The following is an 8,274-nucleotide window of genomic DNA, read 5'->3' on the forward strand; positions in this document are numbered from 1 at the left end:
TCAGCCTGCCTCATTTATATAACATACAATGTGTGCACAGGCATGCTTCCTTAAGGTGCATGCGTGACGTTATGCCCACCTCTACATAAAGTGACAAGGCTTCTCCATCTAAATATTCTTCCTAAACCTAAACAAAAGGAAGCCATTCACCCTCTCTCGGGAGTCACAGCTTTGGAGGCAATTCTCCACGATCAATTTATTTGCTTCAAATAAAAGTTTTCTCAGTGCGACAGCTCATCCTGGTGCAGTTTCTGACTCATCAAGGAGTGAACTCACTTTGGTCCAGTTACAAGAAGGGGACCCTATGCTGGGCAACAAAACATACAGAGGTCTTTATACCTCCAAAGAGGAATGCTCTCATCTGTGCCACTCTCAGGAGCTGCCAGGGATGCCGACAGACCAGGGAGATAGTCCTGGCAGTCAGAACCTGAAAAGAAATCAGTCTGTCCATGGAAGAAATTGGCCCACTAACAAAGCAGGGGAATCCTTATATACCTATCCATCAGATGTAGTGCCTCTCACCAAAACGCAACTTCATTGCAACTTCAGTACTAAAAAACAAAGGAATTTTTTTATTGTAGTTAAAGTTGAATAAGGACAAATTCCAGTGTCACGTGTAAAGATTTAAAAAACTAGATTTACTGGGAAAACATACAAATCAGAGATTAGAACTAAAAGCCATACAGTCTGCATTCTCTGGTCATCACAAAGAGAGGTCTGCAGAAATCAGCTCCACAGGGTTACCTGGATGGCTCAGCCAGTTACAAGTCCAATTCTTGATTTTGGTTCAGGTCATTATTATGCCCAGAATTCCTGATCCCCAAAGACCACCAGTGAGCCGAGTCCGATGCAAAAGCAAAGAGCCTTTATTTGAGCTAGCTGGAGCTCAATCCCCTACCTGCACCGACACAGTGGTAAGACGCCAGAGAGAGAGCATGTTTCAAAAGCACAAAGGTTTTATAGGGATCTAGGGGCAGTTGGGGGGTGATGGTCATGGCCTTAGCCGATTGGCTGGGGAAAGGTCAGAGTCCCCTTGCGCAGGTTGCCGGGCATGGTTTGAACAGGAAGTTTGAATGGGTGAGCAGGAAGTTACTCAAGGGGAGGAGGCATGGTCTGAGGTTTGAGCGGGAATTTCTTTCTGCGGTTTTCCCGGAAAGGGGGCCATGTCAGGGACATAGTCACTCAAGATGGAGGACACAGAACAAAATGGAGTCGGCCGGTCTAGGTCCGCTCTTTCAGTCATGATCTCATAGTTTGTGAGTTCAAGAGTTCAAGCCCCACGTGGGACTCTGCGCTGACAGCGGGGAGCCTGCTTGGGATCCTTTCTCTGCCCCTCCCGTGCTCGCACTCTCTCTCTCTGTCTCTCAAAAGTAAATAAATAAATATTTGTTTGAAAAAAGGAAAGAAGTCAGCTCCATATACTGCCAGACACACCACAGGTCCCTGTCCCCCAGGGAGGGATCCTGACTCTCTACAGTCTTAAATTTTTTTTTTCAACGTTTATTTATTTTTTTGGGACAGAGAGAGACAGAGCATGAACGGGGGAGGGGCAGAGAGAGAGGGAGACACAGAATCAGAAACAGGCTCCAGGCTCCGAGCCATCAGCCCAGAGCCTGACGCGGGGCTCGAACTCACGGACCACGAGATCGTGACCTGTCTGAAGTCGGACACTTAACCGACTGCGCCACCCAGGCGCCCCTGACTCTCTACAGTCTTAAAAGGCAATCACGATAATAAGTTTTGGATAGGGAGTATAAATAGAAAGGATTTGAGCATGAAACAGGTTGACTATAAATGCCAACACAGCTGAAGGTTGTCTGACAATGCCAGTGACCATCACCAGATCACTGGTGAGCAGCGGGCTGCTGCTGCTGCTGGAAGAGGGTCCCCGTTACTATGGGTTCAGGCACAGCCATTCCTGCTGGGGGAGGAGGAGCCTCTGTATGCAAGTTTCTGAACAACTTTCCACTTCCCTTCCAATATGTAATTTGTCATTTAGCTTTCAATTGCAGGGTCAAGAAGAGCCATGTTCAAACCTGACTTGGAGAAATAAATATCACCCAAAGATGCTGGACGTGGAACAGAATAGAGAAACTAGAGAGGTTGTCTCCCTTTAGAGAGCATTTAAGTGTGGGCTTTTGCTGTTGCTCTTGGTGTTGGGTGTGGGATCACTTGTAATGTGACTGGAACGTTTCTAGAACTGGAAGAGTGAAAGGAAGGCTGGCAGTGGGGGTGTCAGGCTCTGTGGTATGCTGGGCAGTCAAGGCATGACAAGGTCTGGGCAATGGCCATTATTGTTCTGGCTGTCCCATAGGCTCCCTGTGGGATGTTTTACCTCCATCCTTCTCCTCCTGCCAAGAGGTTCAAGAGGCCTAGCTATTCCTTTCCTCCTTTCTGTAGACACCACGATTGAGTTATCCAGAGGCCGACATGTAGCCTAAGCAGCTCCAAGCAGAATCATTCCCTGGAAGTAACTGCCCTGCTCAGAAATTTATAGTGACTTCCTATTAGAATTAAATCCAAACTCCTTACCAGGGCCTGTGAAAACTGCACACTTTGACCCCTATTTCTATTCCCTCCTCTCTTCCTCATTGTTTGCTGTCCTACAATCTTCCAACACATTCCAGCCCTACCAACTTTCTCCTGTATCAAACTCTTTGTATTCTCTTCTTTGGGACTCTTTTCATGTTGAGTTTTTCTTTGGCAACTTTTTATTTATTTATTTTTTGCTTTGATAACTTTTAAAACATAATTTCAAACTTACAGAAAAGTTAAAAGAATAGGAAAACGAATTCCTGTATACCAATTATCCAAATTCGTCAATTGCCACATTTTGCCCCATGTGGTTTTTTTCTCTGTATATATATTTTATATGTGCCTTTTACTTAAAACCACTTGAGTGTAAGTTGGAGACCTTATGCATCTTTACTTCTGAATCCTTGCATGTTTCTGTCCTAAAAGTAAGGACATTCTCTTCCAGAACTGGATGGCAATTATCAAAATCAAGACATTTAACATTAATACAACACTATTATGGACTCCACCTTCCATATTCAAATTTCATCAATTGTCTCAATGGTAGCCTTTATGGTAACTTGGTTTCCACTCCATTATCTCATACAATGTTTCATTGTTATATCTCTTTACTACCCTTTTATCTGGAAAGGTTCTCAGATTTTCCTATCTTTCTAACTCATGCCTACATCACAAATAGGACAGTAGCTTTAATCGCTATCAACTGGAGTCAATGCATCGTTCTGATATCACATGACTTCAGACTCCCAGAGCTTAGATACGTCTTTCTGTAGACGGTTCTTCACAAGAATTGTTATGTAACCTGGAAGACCATGATCATAAAGGCAAGGTCACAGGTCCCCTCCTAGGAGTACCCTCCAGGAAGCATACCATTTCCAGTCTCTTTTCAGCGTCTGGCTCATGCTCCTTCTCGAGTCTCGACTGTGGTTATCCTCCTAGCCAAGGACCCCTGCACACAGCTGGCTGTGCTGCCAACAATTAGGTGCCTGTGGAATCACCTCAGACCCGCTGCCGCCACCCCTCTCACACCAGCCTCTAACGCTGTGGTTCTCAGTGTGGCCGTACATCAGAGCTGCTTTGAAAACTGTGGTGCCCCATACCAATTTCATATGCTTTTCTGGAGAGGTTCAAGTAGGGTTACTCCTCTCATTTTATAAGCGTGTATACAGGTTTTGCTTAATTCTCTTTATCACCGCCGAAACCAGGTTCTGCCTCTTCCCTTTACTGAAGACAGGGATAAGTAAAAGGAATTACAACATTAACAAACAAACAGTCCTTCCCTTAAGGCTACTTTAGACAGCAGCTGTCATTTCTACACAAGGCAACTATCTGAGTTCAGGCTTCCTCTGTCAATTTCATGGGGGGGCTTTTGCAGGGTGTCTCCATGTATAGCTTCTGGCCTGCCTCTTTGGGGCAGAGAAAAGATCTCTTGTATGACAGACATTAGAATAAGCTGGCCTCCTATATGTGTTGTAATTTGTCACCGTTCATTTCTCTTCCCAAAAAGTTCACAGATTTTTTTAACATTTATTTATTCAACTAATATTAAGTTCATAAAACCAACCAAATTTTGCTTGCTGGTTTCTATCTTTAAGGTCACATTTAGAAAAGTCTACCATTGTAAGGTTATATAATTATTCATTCATTTTTTCAGTAATTTTATTATTTCAATTTTTAATAGCTAAAACTTTGATCCATCTAGAAATTGGATGGTACTTGGAACACAGTAAGAATGTAAATTACTTTTTAATGTTGGGTCAATTATTACCAAAAAGGATGTCAAATTCACTCTTTCCTTTCCTTACTGATCTGGAATATTACAGAATTCTTATACTACATAACTTGCCCTGTTTCTGGATTTTCTAGCCTCATTAATCTGTCTTTATCTTCCTCTTCCAACATCAGGCAATTTTAGTTTTAATTGTATAGTGTGGCTTTGCCCCCTTCCTTTTTTTTTTTCAGAAAAAAATGTTAACTTTTATTTAATATTTAGTTATTAAAATTAACTTTAGAGCCACTTTGGAAAGCTGAAATTTCAATGGCAATTGCCTTCTATTTGTAGATTAATTTGAGGAGAATTTACTGCTTTATAGTATTATGACTTTGTGTCCCAGAACTTAATCAAGAGCTTAAGCAAGCATCGTTTATGTTCCTCTGCTTATTTTGAAGTTTTCTTCAAGAAAAACTTGAGCCTTTTGTCAGATTCATTTCTAAGTATTTTCTAATTTGATTTTTGAAAGAAAAAAAAAAGAAAAAGAAAAAAAGTAAAGACCTTCACTGTCCTGTCTTAATTTCAACATATGATCTTAAGCTCTTCAGCTACAGATTCTCCTACACAATAGTTTTTAAGGATTCTGAAGTGGGAAAAAAGACTTTTGTACACCAAAATACTAAATACTTGGGTTAATGGAGTGGTGTTATGATTTTTTTTCTTCAGTCATTTCTGACTTTTCTTGATCTTGTCTTTATATTTTATTTATTATTTTTTTTAATGTTTATTTATTTTTGAGAGAAAGAGAGCATGAGCGGAGGAGGGGCAGAGAGAGACAGGGAGAGACACAGAATCCAAAGCAGGCTCCAGGCTCTGAGTAGTCAGCACAGAGCCCAACGTGGGGATCAAACTCACAAATGGTGAGATCATGACCTGAGCTGAAGTTGGAGGCTTAACTGAATGAGCCACCCAGTCACCCTTTATGTTTATATTTTAGAATATATTTAAAGTATGAATGAGGAGCCTGAAAAAACCGAAAACTCCCATTTTTTCCATACATAACTTTCGTGTATTATGTTATAGCTGCAAGCATTTACATTCTCTAAGACATGTTGTTAGTCACCCCAACTAGATTATAAATGCCTTGAATCTTTTTTCCTGCACCTTCTACTATATCTTTCATGGCACCAAGTATTATGAAAATGGTAAGGGCCTAGTAAATCCTTCCCTAATGAGTTTATCAGATCAATTTAATGACTGAGGCAAAAGCTAGAGGGAAAGAACTGCAAAATGTGATATGGCATTTCAAGATAACTTCTATGTAAACTTGTTTTGTTGTTTTGTTTTCTTTTGTTTTGTTGTTTTGTTTTGTTTTGTTCTTGTGGTTCTTGTGTGTATGTCTACATCCGCAGCTAGACTGTAAGCATCTGACGAATGGGAGCTATCTCTCATAATCCTGACTTTTATGTTCTAGTTACACAGTTTGGGCACATCAGAGCCAGTTCAGGGAATGCTACTAAATCCTAAATTGACTAAAAATGAAACCTTATATGCTAAAAAACCAAACCAGGAACCAAAAAACGTGAAATATAGAACCGAGTATATATTAACATTCCTAAGCATGCATTTTTAGAGACTTTATTCCACATTGTAGATAACCAAAAGGGTCTCAGTCCCCTGAGGGAAGGGATTTTAGCAAAATAAGCATTGGGCAGGGGGCAGAGGTCCCCATTTTTTATTACATCGTAGAGTGCAAGAAAGTAACAGAGGAACTGTAATACAAAAAAAGAAATCTGTAGGTAATAAATTCATGGAAAGTTAATTACAAATGTATGTAGATGGATCACTTCTTTGTTCTTGTTCTGAGTCTGGTAATGTCATATATAATCTAGATTATTTTCACAAATAATCAAGTTAGCTATATTTTACGTAGAACTACATAAACTCAAAATGTCATTAAAGAGCAGAGTCAATATTCTGAAACACCACAAGATGGTGATGTTACTCCATTTAAAATGTCTTTTTTTTTTTTAACTGAACTTTCTCCAGAGGGCTTAACTTCTGCTTTTCTGTGTGTGAAAAATTAATATTGCAAGATCATCCATGCTTCCAAATGGAAGAATCATGTAAAATCAAAAACACCTATGTAACAAAATTATAGTAGGATTTCCACCTTAAAATGGGACAGTGGTGTGTGAATCATGTCTGTGTCTCTGCTGGCTGTAGGCTTTTGTCTTTTATATGGAGCTTCATGTTGTGTGTGTGTGTGTGTGTGTGTGTGTGTGTGTGTGTGTGTGATCTTCCAGATATCTATTATCTTTTCCCTTTGTTCCTCTGTTGCTGTGTATGTATGCCTCCCCTGTTGTGATTTGATATGTCACTGTAATTGTCTCTCCCATTAAATTGTGTCTAATACCTGATTGCAACCTCAAGTGTCAAATAAATGTGTGTCTGCATTCATCTTGTAAACAGGTTGATATGTCGTTTTTACTACTTCTCTTCTTCATATCTTCTGTTTTTTCATTAAAAAAATATTAATACAGCTGTGGTATCTGGGTAGTCCGTAACTAGGCTGAAGAAGTATTTTTTTCTTTTCCCTTTAGTTTGGCTCTCCTTTCTCCATTTCTTTCCATAATATTCACTAAATGTTTGATTTTTTAAAATTGCTTTTTATTATCAAACTAAATTCGGAAGTAGGAAAACATTTTCCATGTTTTATATGTTCCCATGTGTGTGTGTTGGGGGGGGAAGGGTGTTCATGGATTTTTTTTTATTCCTTTGGAGGCCTTCCTTGTACTTGAAATAAGAGGGGTTTCCCCATTCAATTGATTTATGTGGTTTATGGGCACTGACTTAAATAGAACAGAAAAAAAAAATCTCATTTTGGTCCATCATATAAATCAGGAATTACTGTCTGCAAAGAATATTTAAATTGGTTTTCTCTGTAAAATTTTTCTACAAGAGACTTCTCTACCTGATTACATTTCATATTTTAATCTAATCTGATGCTAAATTGCCTCGTTCTGCCATCACATTCATGAAATAATGAAATGTTTTCTTTTTAAAAAGTAACTACGTCCTTCTCACCACTCCTATTGGAACATTCCAACATCATATTGGGGGTCTCAGCTAACACAATAAAACATAAAGGAAACAAAGCACACAGTTTGGATAAGAAGAAATAAAACTGCCTTTGTTCACAAGTGACATGATTACTTATGAACAAGATCTGAAAGAATTAACAAAAAAAAATGGAACTAAGACTAATAAATGATTATAGAAGGTTGCAAGATAAGGTTAATATAATTTCTTTCCTATGTACCAGCAATGAATAACCAAAATTTGGAATTAGAGGCATAACACCATTTACATTAGAATCAACCTAAAATCTACATGAGGAAAACTAAGACTCTGGTGACAAAAATTTAAAAAGGTGTAAATAAATGGAGAGATATTCAAGGTTCAAGGGTAGGAAGATTCAATATCATCAAGTTATCAATTCTTCCCAACTTGATCTATAGATTCAATGAAATCTCAATCAATATCCCAGCAAGTTATTTTGTGGATATAGACAAACTGATTCTACAGTTTAAATGGGAGGCAAAAGAATCAGAATAGCCAGCACAATTCTGAAGTTGAAGGACAATAAAGGAATTAACACCATATGACTTACTATTAAGCTATAGTTATCAAAATAGTGTGGTCTTGGTAAAAGAATAGACAAATAGATTAATGAAATAAAATAGGGATCCCAGAAATAGACCTCATAAATATAGTCAGCTCATCTTAGACAAAGGAACAAAAACAATAAAATATACACAGGACACTCTTTTCAATAAATTGCACTGGATCTACTGGACATATACATGCAAAAAATAAATAAATCTAGACATGGGTCTTACACCCTATACAAAAGTTAACTCAAAATCTCTTATAGACCTAATAGTAAAATACAAAATTACAAAACTTCTGTAAAATAATATAGTAGGAAACCTAGGGTGAAGACTTTTTTAGACACAACCCCAAAA

This window comes from Lynx rufus, unplaced genomic scaffold, assembly GCF_022079265.1.
Source record: "Lynx rufus isolate CCGP_SWC_20201006 ecotype Redwood Valley unplaced genomic scaffold, mLynRuf1.p SCAF_9, whole genome shotgun sequence".
NCBI classification, from domain to species: domain Eukaryota; kingdom Metazoa; phylum Chordata; class Mammalia; order Carnivora; family Felidae; genus Lynx; species Lynx rufus.